Below are 24824 nucleotides of genomic sequence, written 5' to 3'. Positions count from 1 at the left end.
CTTCCTCCACTCCCAAACCCACTCCATCCTCCCGTCCCAGTGTGTCTAAAAAACTTTTCCTGGCAACCCTTGACCTCTTCCCTTCACCTCCCCCACTTCCTTCCCCTGGGCCAGGCTTTCCAGGTCCCAGCCCAGCACCTCAGCCACCAAATCCCGAGCAACTGCAAGTTCATCGAGTGTGCCACCCATCAGGGCTGCCAGAGTGCCACGTAGCGAGGGCAAGGACATTCCACCACCTGCCAAGGTGAAAAAGGTGCCCACATCCCGGAGGAGAAGCCGCACCTACCAGCCACTAAGGACACCGCAAACACAAAAGGGGATAGTGACAAAACACCTGCAGCACCATCAAAGATGGGGAAGGGACAAAAGCAGAAGAGCAGGTCAGGACAGGGCACGGTGGCACCGACTGAGGGACCAGTGTCACCCCTTCTGTCCACGACAACACCAACCTGTACAGTGGCAAACACTGCAAGCTGCCCGCCACCACCACCGCCACCTGCCCTGTCACCTGCACCGCAACCTGCACTGCCACCTTCACAGCCACCTGCACAGCCACTGGCACGTCTACAGCCTCAGCGACAGTCCCCAGCCTCTTCCCCAGTGGGCAGCCATCTAAGGCTGCAGGAGATGTCCTGCTGTGTCCCTCAGCAGGTGCTGACCCATGCACCACCGCCTGCACCATCGCCACAGACTCCGCCGCAAGCACTGCCACCAGCCCCGCCACGTGCTCGGACAGAGGCACCACAGCTGACATGGCTACCGTCCCCAGTGGTCAGTCGTCTGAGGCTGGAAGAGAGTTCCTGGGCCCTGGCCAGCTTCCATGAGGCATGACTTCCATCACTGTTTGCACCTGCAGGTGGAAGGCGAAGCCGCAGCAGTGTGGGGTATGTTGCTGTCTCCATGGCATATCATGCTACCTGTTCCTCTGCAATCTTGTGGCACACACACCCAGGTGAGGGAATTGTACTGGTCACACTGCACGTGGAGCACTCTGGGCACCATACCCCCTCCAGAACCAGTGGAGAATGACATGCACTACCTCAGTCCTTAGCAGAATGAAGCACTCTGGGCACCAGGCCCCCTCCAGAACCAGTGGAGAATGACATCCACTACCTCAGTCCTTGGCAGGATGAAGCACTCTGGGCACAAGGCCCCCTCCAGAACCAGTGGAGAATGATATCCACTTCAGAGACTGTGGCTTTTCACTCCCCAGGATAAAGCAGTGGGCAAACCACCCACTGGAGAGACTTGAGAGACTGTGGCTTTTCACTCCCCATGATAAAGCAGTGGGCAAACAACCCACTGGAGAGACTTGAAAGACTGTGGCTTTGCACTCCCAGGATAAAGCAGTGGGCAAACGACCCACTGGAGAGACTTGATAGACTGTGGCTTTGCACTCTCCAGGATAAAGCAGTGGGCATCCCACCCACTGGAGAGACTTGAGAGACTGTGGCTTTGCACTCCCCAGGATAAAGCAGTGGGCAACCCACCAACTGGAGAGACTTGAGAGACTATGGCTTTGCACTCCCCAGGATAAAGCAGTGGGCAAACCACCCACTGGAGAGACTTGAGAGACTGTGGCTTTGCACTCCCCAGGATACAGCAATGGGCATGGAGCCCCCTCATGCAGCAGTGGCGTCGTTCGTTCATCTGGCTGAGTTGCCCCCCTCCCCTCCCCCCTGAGGTGTCTGTTTATTTTGGATCTGATGCCCCAGCAGTGTCCTCCCCATTTCCAGTCAGGTATCTTGTGTGGGCTTCGCCCATGCATTTTGGGACCAGTGGTCCACGGACAATGATTGGTACACTATCCGGACTTGTGTAGTTGGTGTACATATTTGTATATACTGAATTTTGATTTTTGACTATCAGATTTTTCATGATTACAATCGTTACAATCATTTAATTTTGTCCTTGCGTTCTTCCAGGGGGTGATGGGGTGTATATGTAATGTTGCTGCATATATTTGTGTGTATGTTGTTGTGGGTGAGGGTGGGGGTATTGCGTGTTGCATGTGTGTGTCACTCTCTTTCTACCCCCTCCCGTGTGTTATAGGTGCAGTACTCACCGTGGTCGTCGACGGCATCTGTCCTGCTCCTGATAGAGCAGGAGGAAGAGCAGCATTGTTAACACCTGTAGTTCGGGCTCCATCGCATCCAGGTTCCTCGTTAGGTGTCGAGAGGTGAGTGTTTTCCCTTCTGTGTACTGTTTCCGCCGTGCTTTTGATAGCGTTGGTTCCACCCCGGAAAAGGGGGCGGATAGGGGTGTTGAAATACAGTGGGCGGTACTTTGTCCTCGGCCTGTCTGTTGGCGGTTACCGCCACGGTGTTTGTTTCTACTGCCATGGTGGTCGGAGTGTTAAAGTGGCTGTCTCTGTTGGCGGTTTCCGCCATGGTCGTGATTAAATTTTTTTTTTGACGGCCTGTTGGTGGTTCTACCACCGCTTTAACACCGACCGCCAGGGTTGTAATGAGGGTCTCAGTGTTTAAAAAATAAAGGTACTTTATTTTGGTGATAAAAATGGCAAAAATACATAAAAGACTATACTCGCTTAGGAGGTAAGGGATACACAAATTATATACACTGGTATGCAAAAATGTGCATAAAAACAGTTAGAAATCAGTGCAATTAGTGAAAATCACAATAGTTAGAAATGGGTCTGGGGAACACAAACCATATAAGAGAAAGTGGAATGCGAATGTCGGTTTTTCACCAAGGCAAGTGTAGTGTGTAGAGGGGCACTGGGAGTATTAGAAAACACCAAAGGTAAGAAATAGAACCCACCCCAGAGTCCAGGAAAGCAGGAGTAAATCACAGTAACTTTCCTAAAACACACAGAAACACAAAAAAGAAGGTTATGCAAGAACCAGAAGAGACTGCAAGACACCAAGAGTGGATTCCTGGACCTGAAGACCTATGGATAAAGGGGACCAAGTCCAAGAAGCCCAGAAGAGTCCAGGGAGAACAGGAGCCCCTGCTAACCTGGATGAGGGTGCAAAAAAAGAACCACATGTTCCTGGTTTGTGCAGATGATGTCCCACGCTGGATGGAAGATTGTAGTTTGGTTTCTGTCACTGGATTCTGCCAACAAGCCTTGGCAGACACAAAGCTCACGGACAGCAGAACATGGCACTGTCCAGGACCATGAGGGACCTGGTGGACTCCACCCAGAGGTAGGTCTCAGCAACTCAGAGAGCCCACAGACCAGGAAGCGTGCACAGGAGTCCTACAGCATGGGAACGAAGAAGGTGGAAAAGGAGGCCCATGCAGCACTACAACAAAGGGTCCCACGCCGCCAAAGAACCATGCAGCAAGCTGTGCGTCACAGGATAGAGGGCTGAGGGCCGGTGCTGCACGGTGCATTAAGAACTTTGTGGAAGGATTCAAACAAACCTTGGCAACTGCAAAACATACTGTCTTGCGTGGAGAGGCAAGCTCTTACCTCCACCAAAGTTGGACAGTAGGATGTCAAGACCATTGGGACCACTTCAGTCCACCACCTGGAATGCAGGATCCACACAACTCATCAGGTGAGGAGACCCTCGCAGCCGATCATCATTGCAGAGAGGTGCCGCTAGAAGCCCGCACGCCAAGGGAGATTCCTTCGTTCTTCTAGTGAAGGGTGAAGACAGGCTGTCCTCTGAGGATGAACAACCAGGAAACAGTTGCAGTTGCTGGCAGGAGCAGAAGATACAATGTTGTAGAAGTCGTCTTTGCTTCTTTGTTGCAGTTTGTAGAGTTCCTGGAGGTTCCAGATGCAGTTTCTTTAGTGAGAAGGTGAAGTAAAGGATGCAGAGGATTCTTGCTGGAGTATGCAATCCGAATCTGAAGACCCGCCTAAGAGAGAGACCCTAAGTAGCCCTGAAAGGGGTTTAGTCAGCTAGACAGGTAAGCACCTATAAGGGGAGGGCTCTGATGTCACCTGCTGGCACTGGCCCCTCAGATGCTCCCACAGTTTCCTGCCAAATTGGAATCCAATATGGCAAAACCCAGGGACCATCTGGAGGAGCTCTGAGCACTTCCCTTTCCTTTGTCCAGTTTTGCACCAGAGCAAGGTCTGGTGGTCCCTGAACTGGTGTAGACAGGATAATGCAAGAAGGGCCTAAAATGTGCCCCTCAAAGCATTTCCAGTGGCTTGGGGAGGCTACCCCTCCCAAACCTGTAACACATATTTCCAAAGGAAGAGGATGTAACATCCCGCTTCAAAAGGAAATCCTTTATTCTGGCTTCCTAGGCTTGAGCTGATCAAGCAACAGGAGGGCAGAAACCTGTATGAGAGGTGGCAGCAGCTGGAGCTGCCAGGAAAACCTCAGAAGGCTGGAATGGCAATACAGGGGGTCCACTAAGGAGCCCCCAAAGTGTATAGAATCAATCAACCAATGCTTGCAAAAGCCTTGGGGTACAATTGCAACATGTTTGATACCAAATATGCCTATGTTCGGAGTTACCATTATGTAGCTGGACATAGACAGTGACCTATGTCCAGTACACGCGTAAAATGGTGTCCCCACACTCACAAAGTCCTAGAAAATGGTCCCGGAAGTTGTGGGGCACCTTTGCTAGTGTATGGGTGCCCTCACACACAAGTACTCTGCACCCTACCCTCAGGTCTGGAGGGCCTTCTATAGGTGTGACTTATAAGTGACCCTGTGCAGTGTAAATGGCCATAAAAGGGTGCATGCACCTTTTCACGCAGGCTTGAATGGCAGTCCTGCAGAAGCCTTTGCATGGGCTCCCTATGGGTGGTAAAATAAATTCTTCAGCCCATAGGGATCCCCTGGAACCCCAATGTCCTGGGTGCCTAGGTACCATATACTGGGGACATATAAGAAAGCACCAGTGAGATAATTGTGGGTGAAATACTGGGTTACCAGTATGCAACAACCATAATTTAAGGGAGAGAGCATAACTACTGGGATCCTGATTAGCAGGATCCCAGTAGACACAGCCAAACACACAAACAAACAGGCCAAAAGTAGGGGCAACCATGCTAGAAAGAGGCTACTTTCTACAGTGCTTCATCTTATAACTAACCATCTCATTATCGATCTAAAATCACTATAAAACTATGGGCTAGATTTATAAGAAACTGGTGCAGTGCTGCGCCAAAATTAGCAGCACCGCGCTGCACCAGTTTTGAAACACAGGGATGCACAGTATTAATAAGAAAACAGGACACCCCTGCATTCACCCATGTGCCGGCACTAAATTATGCAGCCTATGCCAATGCAGGCATCTTTGCAACATAGTGCAAGGGTGTCGGCATTGAGGGGTGTGAGTGTTTATTGGCAGGAATGTGTACCTTCCTGCACATAAACAATCATCCATGGCATTTTGCTTCTTCTATGGGTGCTGTAGAACGCAGTAAACATAGAAAAAGCAAAAAACAAGGAGGAATAAAAGTATTCCTCCTCATTGTGGCATGCTAATGTCACCCCTGGGATTACACTAGTTTTTGCCCCTGCATAGATTTACGCCTCCTTGTAACTCTGGGGCAGCTTCAAAAGCAATGGGGGTTGCGGTGGAACGCCCACTGCAGCACCCATTGCTCGCCCCTCTGATGCAGAAAACTGTGTCAGAGGGGGCCATATTTACAAGGAGGCAGAAAGCCACAACAAGAGGTGTTTCACCTCCTTGTAAATATGGAGACGTGGTTAGCGCCACCGGACCGTTGCAAAAGTGCCTCTCTAGTGGCACCAGTGCCTTGTACATCTGGCCCTATGTGTGTCACTGTAAGGCTGAATGTGGAACTCTCTATCCAGATCTGAGATTGGGAGTCAGAATCTTTGGGCGCAAGAGTGGCTGGAAGACTGTTTTGATGTGACACTGCTTGTGACAGGCTCTCTCTAGGTGTGAACTGGATGTGATAGTGTGTGTCTTGGAGTGACACTGTGTGGGCATCCGTGTGAGAGTCTCTTTTACTATGAAAGTGTATCTGACAGTGTCTATGTAGTTGTCAGTGTGGACCATGACAGTTTTCCACAGTGGCAGCACAGCTGAGTTTCTCTGTATGGATACAGATCTGGTTGTAAGAGCATCCGTCTGAGCATGAGACGGGGTATAACAGACTTTCACTTGGTATAACTATGGATTTCAAAGTGTTTGTGTGGATGTGAGAGTAGTTGCAAGACTTTTAGTCTAGATTTGATAGAGGCTAACATATGGACTGTATGTATGTAGGAGTTAGTGAAACACAATCTTTTCACTCATTGCTTTTGTGTCTAAGACTCTCATTTGGATTTTGGCGGTCAATTTCACTGACTGCGAAGCCCATCTGGCCAAACGGCCACCAGTGCTGGCAGTCTGCAGACCATCATATTATGAGTGCAGGCTGCTTTCTGCCATTATTGAGGCGTAAAGCAGCCAGCAGTCATGCTGGTGGTCGGCGCTGCAGAAGTGGTTCCCTCACTGTCACCGCCACCACAGCAGGACTCTACCTGCCGTATTACAAGCGGTAATACGGCTTGGCAGAGTCCTGCTGGCGTGGTGGTGACGGCGAGGGAAGACCGCCAGGACCCACCCCATAATGGGCATCCCCCTCGACTGGGAAGGTAAGTGGGAATTAGAAAGGTGGGGGGAGGGGGTCTGCGTGTTTGGGTGCATGTGTGCATGTTTGCGGAAGGTGGAAAGGGGTGCTAAATGCATGCGTGTCTGCAAGTGAATGTGAATATGTATGTGTCTGTATGTGTGCGTGTATGGGGTGTCTGTGTGGATGAATGGGAGTGAGTGGGGGTGTCTTAGTGCATGTATGCATTTGCTGCATGTGTGTGGCTGTCAATGCATGCAAGCGTGAAGGGGTGGTGGGGTTTGAAGTGTGGATGGGTGCGGGGGATGTGTGGGGACATGTGTGTATGTGTATGCCGGCAACAGGAATGAAGATTCCTGTCGCCTGTGCATGACCGTCTGGGTTTTCGTGGTGGGGTGACCGCCACGGAAAGCCTGATGTTGTGCAACCTCACAATCTGGATGGCAGGCTGAGGCCTGCCACCGGGTTGAAGGTCCTCTCTGCCGGCTGCGACTGTGCGACCGCACCGGAACGCCAGGCGGGGTTGTGGAGGCTTGGCATCTGCCAAGCCTCACTACTCTTAATGTGGCGGTCCTTAGGCTGGCTTCAAAGAGGAAAGACCCTCATGGTGAGGCTGGCGGTCACATGACCGCCAGCCTCGTAATGAGGGCCAATGTGTTCATAAGAGTAGGTGTGAGAATGTGTGTGAAGTGGTAGTTCTAGATGTGAGAGTGGATGTTATTGTGTGTCTGTGACACTGGATATGTCAGTTTATTTTCCCTTTTCTTAATAACCATGCCATTAGGTCAATAGCCTACACATTGCTTTTATAAGTGAGCACAGAACTCTACAATAGCATCTGTAACTCACTCAGACTTAGAAGGATATCTATAATTTTTAAAATAGAACCGCCTTGCTGTATCATCTACATACATAGAAGATGAGTGGTCAGTTTTGATACTTTTATGATTGTCAAGCGGCCTTTTTAATAGAAAGTGTACCTCACAATAAAATGCACATTAACATTCTGTATTAGTATGCCTGACCCATGTTTTAAGAGGTACATGTTTAGACAGGTGAGTAGGATCAGTCAGTATTTCTCTACATACCTGACAGAGTATATAACATATATAAGTGTTCCATGATATAGTCAAGTAAACCTGATATATATCTGAGTGAGTGTATGAATCCCCTTAGGGGTGTGCCATCTGATGTTTAATTAAATATGCTATCCACAAGGCTATGTAACTGTGTGTGGCAACTGGTCCTATTGCTATTGAGAACATAAGTAGGGACTGCGTGTGCATATGCATGTATGAGCAGCTCTCTCAATGTATGACTGGATGTGTCATTGGCTCTTTTTTGTTATAAGCTATATGAGTTGTAGTACAACTTACATATTACATACTTAAGTGAGGCTAAGACTCTATAACTAAATATCTAACTCAGTGAAAGTTAAAAGGACATGTCTTATCTTTTGAATATAAAGCTCCGTAGTCTATGCCCTTCATACAGTCTACCTGAGAAGTGAACTTAGACCACTAAAATGACAATATAAACTCTGAGAAGTAGCATTTGTAATGGGTACTCCAGCTGACAATAAAACTCCGTACTCAGTGTTTATAGAGCCAGGCCTTATCCATATTTTCAATACTACTTGTGTGGATAACTAACAAGGTTGTATTCGTTTTTATTACATTTCTCACTGAGTGTATCAGTACCTCCATAAGTATCCCACCACCATATATTGAGTATATATATATATATATATATATATATATATATATATATATATACACACACCCCTTGGTCAAACAAGGACACTCACTCTAGTCAGGGTAAAGAAGAATCACCCTCAGCTAACCCCCGCTCACCCTCTAGGTAGCTTGGCACAAGCAAACAGGTTTAACTTCAGGAGCAATGTGTAAAGTATTTGACCAATACACATAGTAACTCAGTAAAAATACTACAAAATAGCACAACACAGGTTTAGAAAAATAGGGAATAGTTATCTAAACAAAACAAGATAAAAATGATAAAAATCCAACCTACACAAGTCAAGTTATGAATTTTCAAAGAATAAGGGGGTCATTACAACCCTGGTGGATGGTGTTAAAGCTGCGGTAATACCGCAAACAGGCCGGCGGACAAAAAAAGGGAATTATGACCGTGGCGGAAACCGCCAACATAGACAGACACTTTAACACTACGACTGCCACGGCGGTACAGACAAGCAGCGCGGCAGTCACCGCCAACAGACAGGCGGAAGACAATGTACCGCCCACAGTATCACAGCCCGCCAATCCGCCACCTTTTCCAGTAAAAATACTACAAAATCGCACAACACAGGTTTAGAAAAATAGGGAATAGTTATCTAAACAAAACAAGATAAAAATGATAAAAATCCAACATACACAAGTCAAGTTATGAATTTTCAAAGAATAAGGGGGTCATTACAACCCTGGTGGACGGTGTTAAAGCTGCGGTAATACCGCAAACAGGCCGGCGGACAAAAAAAGGGAAATATGACCGTGGCGGAAACCGACAACATAGACAGCCACTTTAACACTCCGACTGCCACGGCGGTACAGACAAGCAGCGCGGCAGTCACTGCCAACTGACAGGCGGAAGACAATGTACCGCCCACAGTATCACAACCCGCCAATCCGCCACCTTTTCCGGGGCGGATTCACCGTGGATAAAAACACAGCGGAAACAGCTTTTGCAATGGGAAAATGCTCACCTTAACACACGCCACGAGGAAGGTGGCCACCATGGAGCCCGAACTACAAATACTCCCTGCGCTTGTCTTCCTGCTCCTCTACAAACACCAGCAACGTAGGCGCCGAAGACAACGGTGAGTACTGCACCTATGATAGCAAAAGTCAGGGGGACACACACGCAACACCCCCACCCCCAACCCAACCCTCACCCACTACAACACACACACCAATGCATTTCCAAACAGCACAGTAACAACCCACAACCCCCCGCCAAGAATGCAAAGACAAAAGGAAATCAGTTCAAACATTGTAATGTATCAAAATACAAAATACAGTAACCAAATATATACAGACAGATATAAACATTTGAAAATCATACATCACGATTAGTACTGCAGGTATGCACATATCAATGTCCGTGGACCACTGGGCCCAAAATGCATGGGCGAGGCCCACACTAGATACCTGTCCACAAACGGAGAGAACACTGCAGGGGCATCAGATAGAGATACAACAGGCACCTCAGGGGGAAGGGAAAGGGGGGGCACCTCAGCCGGATTACAGCACCACGCCAGATCCACAACGGGGCTCCATGCCCATTGATGTATCCTGGGGAGTGCAAAGCCAGAGTCTCTCAAGTCACTACAGTGGGTGGGTTGCCCACTGTTTTATACTGGGGAGTGCAAAGCCACAGTCTCTCAAGTCTCTACAGTGGGTGGGTTGCCCACTGCTTTATCCTGGGGAGTGCAAAGCCACAGTCTCTCAAGTCTCTACAGTGGGTGGGTTGCCCACTGCTTTATCCTGGGGAGTGCAAAGCCACAGTCTCTCAAGTCTCTACAGTGGGTGGGTTGCCCACTGCTTTATCCTGGGGAGTGCAAAGCCACAGTCTCTCAAGTCTCTCCAGTGGGTGGGTTGCCCACTGTACCATCCTGGGGAGTGCAAAGCCACAGTCTCTCAAGTCTCTACAGTGGGTGGTTTGCCCACTGTACCATCCTGGGGAGTGCAAAGCCACAGTCTCTCAAGTGTATGCAGGTCTCCACTGGTTCTGGAGGGGGACTGGTGCCCAGAGTGCTTCGTCCTGTGAAGGACAGACAGAGTGGATGCAGGTCTCCACTGGTTCTGGAGGGGGACTGGTGCCCAGAGTGCTTCGTCCTGTGAAGGACAGACATAGTGGATGCATGTCTCCACTGGTTCTGGAGGTGGACTGGTGCCCAGAGTGCTTCATCCTGTGAAGGACAGACAGAGTGGATGCAGGTCTCCACTGGTTCTGGAGGGGGACTGGTGCCCAGAGTGCTTCATCCTGTGAAGGAAAGACAGAGTGGATGCATGTCTCCACTGGTTCTGGAGGTGGACTGGTGCCCAGAGTGCTTCATCCTGTGAAGGACAGACAGAGTGGATGCATGTCTCCACTGGTTCTGGAGGGGGACTGGTGCCCAGAGTGCATCACGCTCCCCGTGACGGTCCCAGTTCCGTCACTGTCCCAGCTGCACATGGGCTAACGATGCTTGATTTGGTGGTCTTTGCCCTGTTCAGCGGTCTTAACCATGTCGGTCTTTGCCCTGTTCAGCGGTTCTTGCCTTTGCTGTCTTTGCCCTATTCAGCGGTGCTTTGCCATGGGGGTCTTTGCCCTGTTTAGCGGTGCTTTGCCATGGCGGTCTTTCCATGTTCAGCGGTGATTTGCTCTGTTCAGCGGTCTTCACCATGGCGGTCTTTGCCCTGTTCAGCGGTGCTTGCCTTTGCTGTCTCTGGTGGACCCCCAGGGTCCGGACGTCCTTGGCGATGGCACGCCAAATGTCCTTCTTCTGGTGGGCGCTGACCTACATGATATGTACAGGGGAAGAAGAGAAGTCATTACCAACTGCACCGTCGAAGTGAGTGGCCCCCATCCCTATCCTTGCCATGTGGCACATGCATTCACAGTCCTTCATGGTTGCAGCACTCTGCCCCCTTCCTACTGACATCCAGCCCTCTCCACCCAGCATAGCCCATACAACGTGCTCCCTGTGTACTTACCTGTTGGTCTGGAGGACCGTAGAGTAGCGTGTACTGGGGGAGGACCCCGTCGCCCAGCTTCTCCATCTCCTGAGCAGTGAAGGCAGGGGCCCTTTCCCCTGACGCAGCAGCCATTGTCTCTTCCAGACCAAGGTCACAGCAGCACTTGCAGTGTAGGTCCTCTCCTGTTGAAGATCAGGTATCGAGTGATTGAACAGATAGAAAATGGCGGTAACGTCCACGGCAGTGACGTCCGCGGCGGTGCGTATCCTCACCACAGGCACACTTCATCATTGGCTCCTGGGACCCATAGGGTCCAATGTTAACCAATGCAGCATTGGGCCGCGGTCTACGACCGCCTACCGCGACGGTGTACAACGCCAGCGCAGATACCTCACATCCCATTGTCCCACTTTAGAGGTCAGGCAGCCGCCATTTCAGGGGCCCACATGGCTTCATTTACTTCTGCGTCACACATACCTAGGCCTACACTCAACACACATACAGGAAGAGTTTTGTATTTGGTGTCGTGTTCTGTGTAGCTGTGGGTACATACCTGAGAATTTGTTGACTCTGTGGTCGCTGTTGTCCTTCTTAGGCACCGTCAGCTGGGACATTTGAGGAGATGGTGAAATCCTCCGGTGTACCGACCGCTGGTGGACCTGTTAACAATGGAGGAGCGACATTTGATCATCACCTACAGGTTTGACCGTGCCACAATCCAGGAACTGTGTACCCAGTTGGAGCCAGACCTGATCTCACCAATCCGCCATCCCACAGGAATACCCCCTGAAGTGCAGGTGCTATCAGTGCTCCATTTCCTTGCAAGTGGATCATTTCAAACAACTGTGGCCATGGCATCAGGGATGTCCCAGCCTATGTTTCCCAACGTGTTGTCCAGAGTGTTGTCTGCCCTGCTGAAACACGTAAGGAGCTACATCGTTTTCCCCCAGGTGGAGGATTTGGCTACAGTTAAAGGTGACTTCTATGCCCTGGGACATATCCCCAACATCATAGGTGCTATTGATGGCACCCATGTAGCTCTGGTCCCCCCACGCAGGAGTGAACAGGTGTACATGAACAGGAAGAGTTATCATTCGATGAATGTACAGATGGTATGTTTGGCAGACCAGTACATCTCCCAGGTAAATGCTATGTTCCCTGGCTCTGTGCATGACGCCTACATCCTGCGGAATAGCAGCATCCTGTATGTGATGGGTCAACTCCAGAGGCACTGTGTGTGGCTATTAGGGGACTCTGGTTACCCCAACCTGTCCTGGCTATTGGCCCCACTGAGGAATCCCATGACCAGGGCAGAGGAACGCTACAATGAGGCCCATGGGCGGACTAGGAGGGTGATCGAATGCACCTTCGGCATCCTGAAGGCCAGGTTCAGGTGCCTCCATATGACAGGTGGTTCCCTATTCTACTCACCAAGGAATGTGTGCCAGATCATCATCGCCTGCTTGATGCTTCACGGACTTGTGATGTGTGACATAGGTATGTTGGCATTACATCTGAAAACGCATTTAGTCACTGTCATTGCTAATACACATTTTCAAAATCACAGACTGATTTGATATTGAAGTGCTAATTATTGGACGGGGTGGTAAAATGGTGATGGTGGAGGAATGTCCATGGCAGAGTCCAGTCTATTAGTCTCACAGGTGCACTGCCCATATGGGCATAGGAAGTGGTGCTGGGCAGTTCCAATCTGGACAGGGTAACAAAGTGGGACAGTGGGAGGACAATCAGGGTGGTCTCATTTCCTGGCCGGTGTCTTGCCATCTTGCTCTGTCCTGTTCCTGGATCTCAGGGACTGCTTGCGGGGTGGTTCTACGTCTGCAGGGGGTGGGGTGCTGGTGTGGTGGTCCTGTGGCGGGGCGTCCTGTCCACTAGCGCCGGCGGATGTGGTGGGCAGTTCATCGTCCAGGCTAGTGTCAGGGGCCCCTTGGAGTGCCACAGTGTCCCTCATGGTCTTTTGTATGTCCTTCAGCACCCCTACGATGGTGGCCAGGGCGGAGCTGATGGTTCTGAGCTCTGAACTCACAAACACACAACCACACATCCCACAACTGCACCTTCAAGTATCACCACACCTGTCACCAACTCACTCATACACTCCACTACCCCAAACAACACCACCACATCACAGCACACATATCCCCAAACAAACCCCGATGGCACCCCCTAGGAAACCTGGTTTCACTGGAAGTTGCAGACCGTGGTGGATGAAATAATCAGGGTGGAGCCACAGCTGTTCGGTGCCCACCTTCAGCAGACATCCTTTTCCAGGAAGATGGAGCTATGGCAGAGGATCGTCAACAGGATGAATACAGTGGGAAACCGTCCATGCACAAAGGACGACATCAGAAAGAGGTGGAACGATCTGCGGGGGAAGGCCCAGTCCATGGCATCATGACACCAGATTGCCATCCAGTGGACTGGCGGTGGTCCCCCACCACCTCCTCATGAGTTGATCGAGTGCGAGGAGAAGGTCATGGCTATCCTGCATCTGGAGGTCCTCACTGGACTCACTGGAGGAAAGGACTCTGGTAAGTCAATGACACACCCCTCCAACCATCCCCACGCACCCCACTAACACCTACCCAACCATTGTGCACACAAGCACCAGTCCCTGCATGTAATGCTGGAAACACAAGTCCCACTTTGCATCACCCATATCACTAATTCTATGCACTACACCCATCCCAATGGGAGTCCTGCATGCAGATGAATGGAGATGTAAACATAAGAAACTGGTGGCAGATGCTGACAGGGATATGGCAATGATATGGCAGAGGACTGAAACAGAAGGAAACACATGCCACTGCTAATGTGTGCAAGCAATACACATGTGCAATGTCCACCATTGACAATTAACTGACTGTCAATGCCATATCCCCTGAAGCTGTTGAGCCCTACTGCCACCCAGCTAACGCACAGTCAAACACTCTTCAGGACACACAATCAATTTGTTATTTTTGACTCCACAGGTACTACTGCTAATGTCAGCCGCCAGGAGGTGCCAGGAAGTACAATTCCCATAGTAGAAGAAGGCCCCAGTGATGACAGTGCAGCGGGATGTCTTGATCTGGACAAACACCCTGTCCCATCAGGAACATCTGGTCAGTCACCCTCCAGAAGCACCACCCAGCCCACCAGACACAACCCCACTACTCAGCAACCACCAACAGCTGTGGCCCTATACTCCCAAACCAGTGTCCCTGGGTCAGCCACTGTGTGCCCATCTGTACAGGGCTCGGAGTCACCACCCATCTCCAGGCAAGACAATGAAAGTCCTGGTGCAAGTGGGAGTGGGCACACTGACGGCGTCACAGGCACAGGGGCTCGGGCCAGTGGGAGGGCATCTGTGGGACAAGGGGGGGGGGGAACTAGGGGAACAACTGCAGAGGAGGTTATTTCTAAAATCCTGGCTGCATACCAGCACTCCCAGGACAGGATGGCCAGATCCTGCCCACTTTTAAGGAGATTCAGAGGCTTCAGAGTGAACACCATCATGAGGCCATGGAGCAATAGCAGGCCCACAATGCCACCTTGGCCTCCATCAAAGGGGTGCTGCAGGACATGACTGCAGTCCTGTGTGAGATCTCAACCCGCATGCAGGCCCCGTCCACAAGACACAAGACACCCGGCACTCCACATCTGCTGCTGGTAGTGGAGTGGTGGCCCTGCCAGGGAACTCACAGGACTCCAGCACCCCTTCCTCTGCTGCCCAAGAACACCCCCTTGCAAATGTGGCCAGCCAACCAGACATGCATCAGACACTGCAGCTAACTGATGCCACACATAACATGTGGCATGCATTGCTGTGTACAACTGCTGTGCCTAACATGTACAAGAAGGTATGACAGCATGGAGTGTAGAGATTGCCCTTTATTACATTTTACACTTCAAATGGTGGTCCCCTGTCCTACATGGTGAGGACAGATGGAAGTGACATGACTCTGCTGAAGTAAGTCGCCATGACGTTAGGCAGTCTGTATCACCGTGCAATTCCTCTTTGGCTAACATTGGTGTCTATGGGAACAGGAGCCAATCATGATCACCGCCGGCAGTGTCGGTGCGCACCGCTGCGGTCGTCACCGCCATTTTGATTTCCCTTTGCCACTTGGCTCCTGCACTCACCACAACCACAACTCCACTGCATGTGCTGCTGTGTCCTGCATCTGGTCGCGAAGATGCCACATGCTACAGGGGAGAAGGCCCCAACCTTCACATAGGAGGAGCTGACCAGGCTTGTGGACGGGGTCCTACCCCTGTATGCCAAGTTGTATGGGTGACCAGAGGATCAGGTGAGTGGATTAACAGTGTCCTAGCAGTGAGTGTAATGGCTTGGGTGCACATGTGTATGAATGTAGGATTACCAGGTGTATAGGAGTAATGGAGGCCATAAATGTGTACCTTTTGGAAGATACTGGAATGTATGGTGGCCTACTGTCAGTACGATTGTACCCTATGTCACCTTGCGTGTGGTAAGTCTACATTAATGTGTATTCTTACATGTCTCCCATGCAGGTCAGCGCCCATAAGAAAAAGGGGTTATAACAAACCATCGCCAAGGACATGCGGAACCTGGGGGACTATAGCAGGCAGAGCAGATACTGCGGAAAACGGTGGTAGGACCTGAGACGCTGGGCTTGGAAGACCTCAGAAGCCCAGTTCGAGTGGCCTCCCAACAAGGGAGGGGTGCCCGTCAGACCCTGACCCCCCTAATGGCCCTCATACTGGGGGTGGCCTACCCAGCCTTGTATGGGCGTTTGAAGGCATCACAGCAGCTACAAGGGGGTGAGTTCTTACACTGTCCTGCATGCCAACTGTATTGGGGGGATGGAAAGCAATGTGGGCAAAGGATGCTGTTACATTGACTCATAGGTGTCAGGGTATGCAGGTGTTCAGTTTCTTGACCAGGTTATGTTACCTTGTTGTGTAGGGGGCATGTGTGCCCAGGAAGGAGGAAATTGGGTGGTACAGTCAGTCAGGTAGTGTTCCTGTTGTCTTGCTGAGTGACATAGTGGTACTCAAAACATCTGAGCATTAAATGGATACCTCATTTGGAGTTGCAGGACATGTACAATGAATCTGTAGGACACCACTGTCAGTTTAGTGTACTCCAAAGAGGCAGGAGGTATTCCCTATCAGTGGTACATTCCTGTAGTGCAAAGTCTATGGTAAGTGAGGTCTGAGACTGAAGTGTACAGCATATGTGCCTAACTGCATCATAGTTGAGTCGCTCACACACTGCATCACTTACTTTGTCTCCCCCATCCCTCTCTGTTTCCTTGTGTCCTTGTGTGCATCAGCATCAGCAGGCGAAGGAGCAGAGGCATGGGTGAGTGGTGATGCTGCAGCCGATGGGACCCAGGAGGTACAGTTCACCGATGCTGAGGGAACCAGTGAGTTGGAGGGCAAGGGGAGCACTACGGGGGAGCCTACTCCCACTGCAACATCAGACTCTGATTCCTCCTCTGATGGCAGCTCTCTTGTGGTGGTGGACCCCTCTGCACACAGAACAATACACATGCCATATAAGGGCACACACAGGCACCACAAGTCACATCACAGCCATGCACACACTCAACATATAGATGCAAACAAAACAACAGCCACGTCCTCCACTCTCTCCCCCACCCCACCCTCCATTACAGTGGCCTCACCACACACATCCACAAGCACTGCATCCTTACTCCCAGATCTTGCCACCATTGACACAGTCACCACAACAGCAGTCACCCAGACATGTACCCTAGACACAACACCCAAACTCACCACAACAACCATAACAGACACCTGCAGTACACAAACCAGAGATGGAGACACCACCACAACTTACATTCACATAACCTGTTTGTCCTGTCCCACCCTTTTTCACCCACCTCCTCCCAGTACACGTAAACGCGCCTACTCAGGCACCCTACATTCATCCAGCACCCACCTGCATCCACGTCCAGCACACCTACACGTCCTATGACCACTCCCTCTATCTCTACTCCCACACCCGTTCCCACAGCCCCTCCCCGTGCTCCTAAGAAATCTTTCTTTTCCCGCATTGACCTGTTTGAATCTCCTGCCCCAATCTATCTTGTCCCTCAGCGTTCCTGTGGCCTCCCCAATCTCAGTACATTCGCTTCAGAGTCCTCCCTAGTCCTTCCTTCCAGTTCCCATGTTCCTTCCCCTCCAAGAAAACACCTGTCAAGAGGCCTTACCCCGCTCCTACCTACCAATCTAAACCCACACCACCTCCATCAAAAGCTAAGGCCAAGCCCCATCCTCCCAAATCGAAGCCCAAGCCCCCCACCAAGCTGGAGTCCAAGCCCTCCCCTTCCTAACTTGATCTCCACCACCAACCCTTTCCCTACGCCCTGAGGTTCCTGCACCATTGATGCCCATGCCCTGTGGATAACATGGTCATGTCACGAGTTAAGTTGGGGCCTTGTTGGGACTGTTTGGCCGCACGGTCATGGACCTCAGAAGTGCCCAATGGGCCCATTTGTAAATAGTTCCAGTTTCCCCTGTTGCTTTGCACTTTAATATATATGGTCAACCTGAACAGTTGGTGTGCTTTGATCAAGTTGTCCTATGTTTGACTATGGCTGCCTTGTGTGCACAGGTATGTGCATCATTGTCCCCATCTTTGGATGCGTACTGGTGTTGTAGGAACATCACTTCTACTTTTCACTTTTGCTCCTGTCTGTATTTGTGTGTGCAATGGTGTTTGTGTGGTGATGGGTTTGGAAGTTGGTGTGGATGATATGTGTGTGGGCAATTGATTGTGATGTGTGTTCAGTTGTTGTGCATGGTGTGGGTGGAGTGAATGGTATGGATGATGGCGTCATGGTATGATACCAGTGTATGTGTGTATGTGTGGATGGCACTTGTGGTTTTGTGCCGTATGTGGCTCTGGTATGCTTTCTTCTGCCTCATGCCTATGTCGGTTTGGTGTGTGAGTGTCATGTAAGAAGGGCGTGGTGTGTGTTCTGGTTATGTGTGAGTGTATTGTGAGTGAATGCGTGTGTATATGGGTAAGCGTGTTGCTGTGGGTGTGTTTATGTGTGGGCTTGGCAGTCGGTGTCAGTTGTGTGTTTGTCATGTGGGTGTGTAATTGTCCCCTTTTCTCCCTTACGTGGTAGGTGGCGTACTCAACGTTGTCGTCTTTGTTGGCGCTGTATGTCCTGGAGTTGGATTGCAAGTACCAGCATCGGGAAGATCTCCAGTTCTCTATGTCGTGGGCAGCCTCCTCTGTGTCCCTATGGTGAGTGTTTCCTGAAATACTGTTCTTTTCCACCAGGGTTTGAGTGGAGGTTGGCCTGTCCCGGAAATCGTGGCGGTATGCTGATCCCTAATACAGTGGGTGGCAAGGTCCTTTCTGCCACCCTGTAGATAGCATCCGTAGTCGTTGGCCTGCACTGGTGGTACAGGCGGTGTACTGGGCATGTACTGGCCTGTTCACCACCACAGTTGTAATACGGCGGTCTGCACCGCCAGTGTGTCGGTGGCCCGATCGCCAAAGCAAGCGTAGCAGGCCTGTTTCCGCCAGACTCGTAATGAGGACCTGTATGTGTTTAAGAGTTACTGTGAAATTGTCTTTCTTGGTGTTATTAGTGAATATGAGAGGGTATATCTTGCTAAGAAAGTGAATGCGACAGTGTAGGAAGTTGGCTCTGTATATACTATTTCAAAGTAAGAAATAGTGTGCACAGAGTCCAAGGGTTCCCCTTAGAGGTAAGATAGTGGCAAAAAGAGATAATTCTAATGCCCTATTTTGTGGTAGTGTGGTCGAGCAGTAGGCTTATCAGAGGGTAGTGTTAAGCATTTGTTGTACACACACAGGCAAAAATGAGGAACACCCACTCAAAGACAAATTCCAGGCCAATAGGTTTTTAAACAGAAAAATATATTTTCTTAGTTTATTTTAAGAACCACAGGTTCAAGATTTACAAACAATACTTTAAATGAAAGGTATTTCACTCAGGTATTCTAGAACTTTGAATAATCACAATAGCATGTACAGTTTTGAAGAAAATGGCAATAAGCTATTTTAAAAGTGGACACTGCAAAAATCAACAGTTCCTGGGGGAGGTAAGTAAATGTTAAGTTCACAGGTAAGTAAAACACTTACAGGGTTCAAAGTTGGGGCCAAGGTAGCCCACCGTTGGGGGTTCAAGGCAACCTCAAAGTTACCACACCAGCAGCTCAGAGCTGGTCAGGTGCAGAGGTCAAAGTGGTGCCCAAAACACATAGGCTTTAATGGAAATAGGGGTGCCCCGGTTCCAGTCTGCCAGCAGGTAAAGTACCCGCGTCTTTGGAGGGCAGACCAGGGGAGTTTTGTAGGGCACCGGGGGAGACACAAGCAGGCACAGAAAGTACACCCTCAGCATCACAGGGACGGCCAGGTGCAGAGTGCAAACAGGCGTCGGGTTTCTAATAGGAATCAATGGGGAGACCCGGGGGTCTCTTCAACAATGCAGGCAGGCACAGGGGAGGCTCCTCAGGGTAGCCACCACCTGGGCTAGGCAGAGAGTTGCATGGGGGTCGCTCGTACACTGGAGTTCGGTTCCTTCAGGTCCTGGGGGCTGCGGGTGCAGTGTGGTTTCCAGGCGTCGGGTTCCTTGAACCAGGCAGTTGCAGTCAGGGGGAGCCTCTGGATTTCCTCTGCAGGCGTCGCTGTGAGTGCTCAGGGGGGGTCAACTCTGGCTACTCACGGGCTCGCAGTCGCTGGAGAGTCCTCCCTGTAGAGTTAGTTTTCCGAAGGTCAAGCCGGGGGCGTCGGGTGCAGAGTGGAAAATCTCACGCTTCCAGCGGGAAACGTGTGGTCTTTAAAAGTTGCTTCTTTGTTTCAAAAAGTTGCAGTTTCTTGAACAGCGACGGTGTTCTCGGGAGCTTCGTGGTCCTTTAGATGCAGGGTTGTCCTCCGAGGCTACCGAGGTTGCTGGACCCTGTTGGATATGTAGCTGTTGCAGTTTTCTTTGAAGTATGGAGACAGGCCAGTGGGGCTGGCGCCAAACCAGTTGTCGTCTCCATCTTCACTGCAGGCCTTCAGGTCAGCAGTCCTTCTTCTTTAGGTTGCAGGAATCTATCTTCCTCAGTTCTGGGAGCCCCTAAAAACTCAATTTAGGGGTGTGTTTAAGTCTGGGAGGGCAGTAGCCAATGGCCACTGTCCTTGAGGGTGGCTACACCTTTTTTGTGCCTCCTCCCTGTGGAGAGGGGGGCACATCCCTAATCCTATTGGGGCAATCCTCCTTGTACAAGATGGAGGATTTCTAAAAGTAAGTCACCTCAGCTCAGGACACCTTAGGGGCTGTCCTGACTGGGGGGTGACTCCTCCTTGTTTTTCTCATTATCTCCTCCAGCCTTGCCGCCAAAAGTGGGGGCAGTGGCCGGAGCGGCGGGCATCTCCACTAGCTGGGATGCCCTGTGGTGCTGGAACAAAGGGGGTGAGCCTTTGAAGCTCACCGCCAGGTGTTACACTTCCTGCAGGGGGTGAGAGAAGCACCTCCACCCAGTACAGGCTTTGTTCCTGGCCACAGAGTGACAAAGGCACTCTCCCCATTTGGCCAGCAACATGTCTGGTGTGTGGCAGGCTGGCAAAAACTAGTCAGCCGACACTGGAAGTCGGGTATGTTTTCAGGGGGCATCTCTAAGATGCCCTCTGAGTGTATTTTCACAATAAAGTGCACACTGGCATCAGTGTAAATTTATTGTGCTAAGAATTTTAATACCAAACTTCCCATTTTTCAGTGTAGCCATTATGGTGCTGTGGAGTTCGTGTTTGACAGACTCCCAGACCATATACTCTTATGGCTACCCTGCACTTACAATGTCTAAGGTTTTGCTTAGACACTGTAGGGGCATAGTGCTCATGCACATATGCCCTCACCTGTGGTATAGTGCACCCTGCCTTAGGGCTGTAAGGCATGCTAGAGGGGTGACTTACCTATGCCATAGGCAGTGTGAAGTTGGCATGGCACTCTGAGGGGAGTGCCATGTCGACTTAGTCATTTTCTCCCCACCAGCACACACAAGCTGGAAAGCAGTGTGGATGTGCTGAGTGAGGGGTCCCTAGGGTGGCATAAGACATGCTGCAGCCCTTAGAGACCTTCCTTGGCATCAGGGCCCTTGCTACCAGGGGTACCAGTTACAAGGGACTTACCTGGGTGCCAGGGTTGTGCCAATTGTGGAGACAAAGGTACAGTTTAGGGAAAGAACACTGGTGCTGGTGCGTGGTTAGCAGGGTCCCAGCACACTTTCAAATCATAACTTGGCATCAGAAAAGGCAAAAACTCAGGGGGTAACCATGCCAAGGAGGCATTTCCTTACACAACCCACCCAAACGAAAGAGGATGAGACTAACCTTTCCCAAGAGAGTCTTCACTTTCTAAGTGGAAGAACCTGGAAAGGCCATCTGCATTGGTTATACATTTTGGTCTATTCTGTTATACAGAGTTCTTTTTCATCAGTCCATTTATTTTTGAATGCTGTTTAATGATAAAATCATTATAGAATGAGTATTATATTAATTATTTCCTTTAAAACTTACTGCTCTTGCGAGATGATTAGAGAAGCCAAACACTCATTCCCCTGCATAGACTATGAGGGCACTCTATTTCCTGCCTGGCTCTCAGGATCCACTCACAAGATCGTACACTTGGAGTTAAATTCATAATAATATATTTTTGTAGTTTTGAAGAAAATAAGATGTGAGTAGTGTTATTTAAAGACTCCCAGGGTCTGCATGTCCTTGGCGATGGTTCGCCATAACCCCTTCTTCAAATGGGCACTGGCCTGCATGGGAGACATGTAAGAATATACATTAATGTAGACTTACCACACGCAAGGTGACATAGGGTACAATCGTACTGACAGTAGGTCACCATACATTCCATCATCTTCCAAAAGGTACACATTGATGGCCTACTCCACTACTCCTGTACACTTGGTAATCCTACATTCACATACACATGCACGCAAGCAATTGCACTCACTGAAAGGACACTGTTAATCCACTCACCTGCTCCTCTGGTCGTCCATACAACTTGGCATACAGGGGTAGGACCCCGTCCACAATCCTGGTCAGCTCCTCCTGTGTGAAGGTTGGGGCCTTCTCCCCTGTAGCACGTGGGATCTTCACGACCAGATGCAGGACACAGCAGCACATGCAGTGGAGTTGTGGTTGTAGAAAAACATTTAGGTGGTCCTTATGACATTGGCGTTAGTACTGTTGCCAGGTTGGCGGTAATGACCACCAAACTATGACCATGGGGGTGATCCCTCACATAGACAGCCAATGTACCACCCCAACCACCAGTGCGGTACAACCACTGACCACGGCGGGAGCCACCTGCAGGCTGACCGAAGACAAAGATCTAACCGTCATATTATGATATAGCAGACCGCCAGGATTTCTGGTCCGTTAAAAGGCTGGTGAAAACACATTATATAAAAGGAGGCATTTACCTCCAGGGCCACGGGGGAGTCTGTGGCCACCATGGAACCAGAACTGGAAGTCTTCCTGATGATATACAACGCAATGGCAGTCCAAGAGTACCAACGCCGCCGACTGTGAGTACAGGGGAGAGTGACACACATATACAAAACAAACACCATACACACACAACACACCCGGAACTGACCGCACAGTAAATCGATAGCAACAGAACCCAGGAGCAAAGAAAGCTAGGACACATACCGAAGACAAAGATCCAAAGTGGTCCAACCACTGTAATTATGTTGGAGAACAAGCATTAATTTAAATAAATAATTAATAACATATGTTTGACCTGACAGCCTGAAGGTGGTCACCCCTAACTTTTTACCTGCCTCCCTCCACTTTTTGGACACTGTTTTTGCTGGTTTTAGAACTCTGCACACTTTACCACAGCTAACCAGTGCTAAAATGCCTACGTTTCTTCCCTTAAAACATGGTGACATTGGATCATATCCAATTGGCTTATTTAATTTACTTATAAGTCCCTAGTAAAGGGCACTATATGTGCCCAGGGCCTGTAGATTAAATGCTACTAGTGGGCCTGCAGCACTCATTGTGCCACCCACTTAAGTAGCCCTTAACCATGTCTCAGGCCTGTCATTGCAAGGCCTGTGTGTGCAGTTTCCCTGCCAATTCGACTTAGCATTTAAAAGTACCTACCAAGCCTAAAACTACCCTTTTCTACATATAAGTCTCCCCTAAGGGCCTAGGGTGCTGTTTAGACAAAAGGCAGGACATATACCTGTGTAGTTTACATGTCCTTTTAGTGTAAAATGCCTAGATTTGTTTTTGCACTGATGTGAGGCCTGCTCCTTCTATAGGCTAACATTGGGGCTACTGTTTGAGTGGTAGCTTCTGATCTGAAAGGAGTAACAAGATCCTATTTAGTATGGCCAGAATGGTAATACAAAATCCTGCTGACTGGTGAAGTTGGAATTAATGTTACTATTTTTAGAAATGCCATTTTAAGAAAGTGAGCATTTCTCTGCACTTAAATCCTTCTGTGCCCTTCAATCCATGTCTGGCTAGGTTTAGTTGACAGCTCCCTTGTGCATTCACTCAGACAAACCCCAAACACTGGATGCTCAGTCACACTCTCATACCTCTGCATATTGAATGGGTTTTCCTGGGCTGGGAGGGTGGAGGGCCTGACACTTACATGTCAAAGGACAGTAGCCTGCCCTCACACAAAGAGCTGCCACACCCACTACTGGGACCCTGGCAGACAGGATGGAACTGAAAGAGGACCTTGTGCACTTCTAAGCCACTCTTTGAAGTCTCCCCCAATTCAAAGGCACATTTGGGTATTTAAACAGGGCCTCTCCCCCTACCAACTCAGACACTTCTGAGGTGAAGACTTCTACTTCACAGACACTTCCTGGGGAAGAGAACCTGAACCAGAACCTGCAAGCTGACAAGAAGAACTGCCTGGTGCCCAAAGGACTCACCTGACTGCTTTTCTAAGAAGGACTGCTCCCTTGCTGCTTTCTGGAAGTGCTCTCCAAGGGCTTGGATAGAGCTTGCCTCCTGTTCCCTGATCTCTCAGGACCAAAAAGACTTCATTTCTGCGAGAGAACTCCCTGTGTGGAAAAAATCGATGCACAGCCTCCAAGAAACGACGCACAGCCTGCATTGCAGTGAGAAAATCACCGCTCGCCAAACCGAAATGAGGCAGCCTGATTTCGCAAGGAGAAGATTGATGCAGCGCCAGCGTAGTGACTGGAAATTCCACACACGGCCTACTGGATCAACTCAAAGTTGAGCTGGAACAACAGAACTGACTTCCTGAGAGGAATCGACAGCGCCTAATGTACTGTAGAAATTTCCATGCAACTGGATCGACGCAGCCCCTGTGACTTCGCCCTGCAAGTGCCGGATTTCAAAGCATCTTCCCCGGGGCATCCAAAAACCCTGCACCCCCGAAGAGGAACCTAGTCTATGCTCCTGAAATCAACGCAAAGCCTGCCATGCGTGAAAACTCAACGATGCATCATCTGTGTGTGGAAGAAAATTTGATGCACACCTCCCCGTTTTCCACGCATCTCCTCCTTTGCGGTCCCTTGCAGAGAATTTGAATGCAAACCAGGTACCTTGTGCTTGC

Source organism: Pleurodeles waltl, chromosome 2_2 (genome assembly GCF_031143425.1).
Source record: "Pleurodeles waltl isolate 20211129_DDA chromosome 2_2, aPleWal1.hap1.20221129, whole genome shotgun sequence".
NCBI classification, from domain to species: Eukaryota; Metazoa; Chordata; class Amphibia; order Caudata; family Salamandridae; genus Pleurodeles; species Pleurodeles waltl.
Note: the sequence above shows the minus strand (reverse complement) of the source record.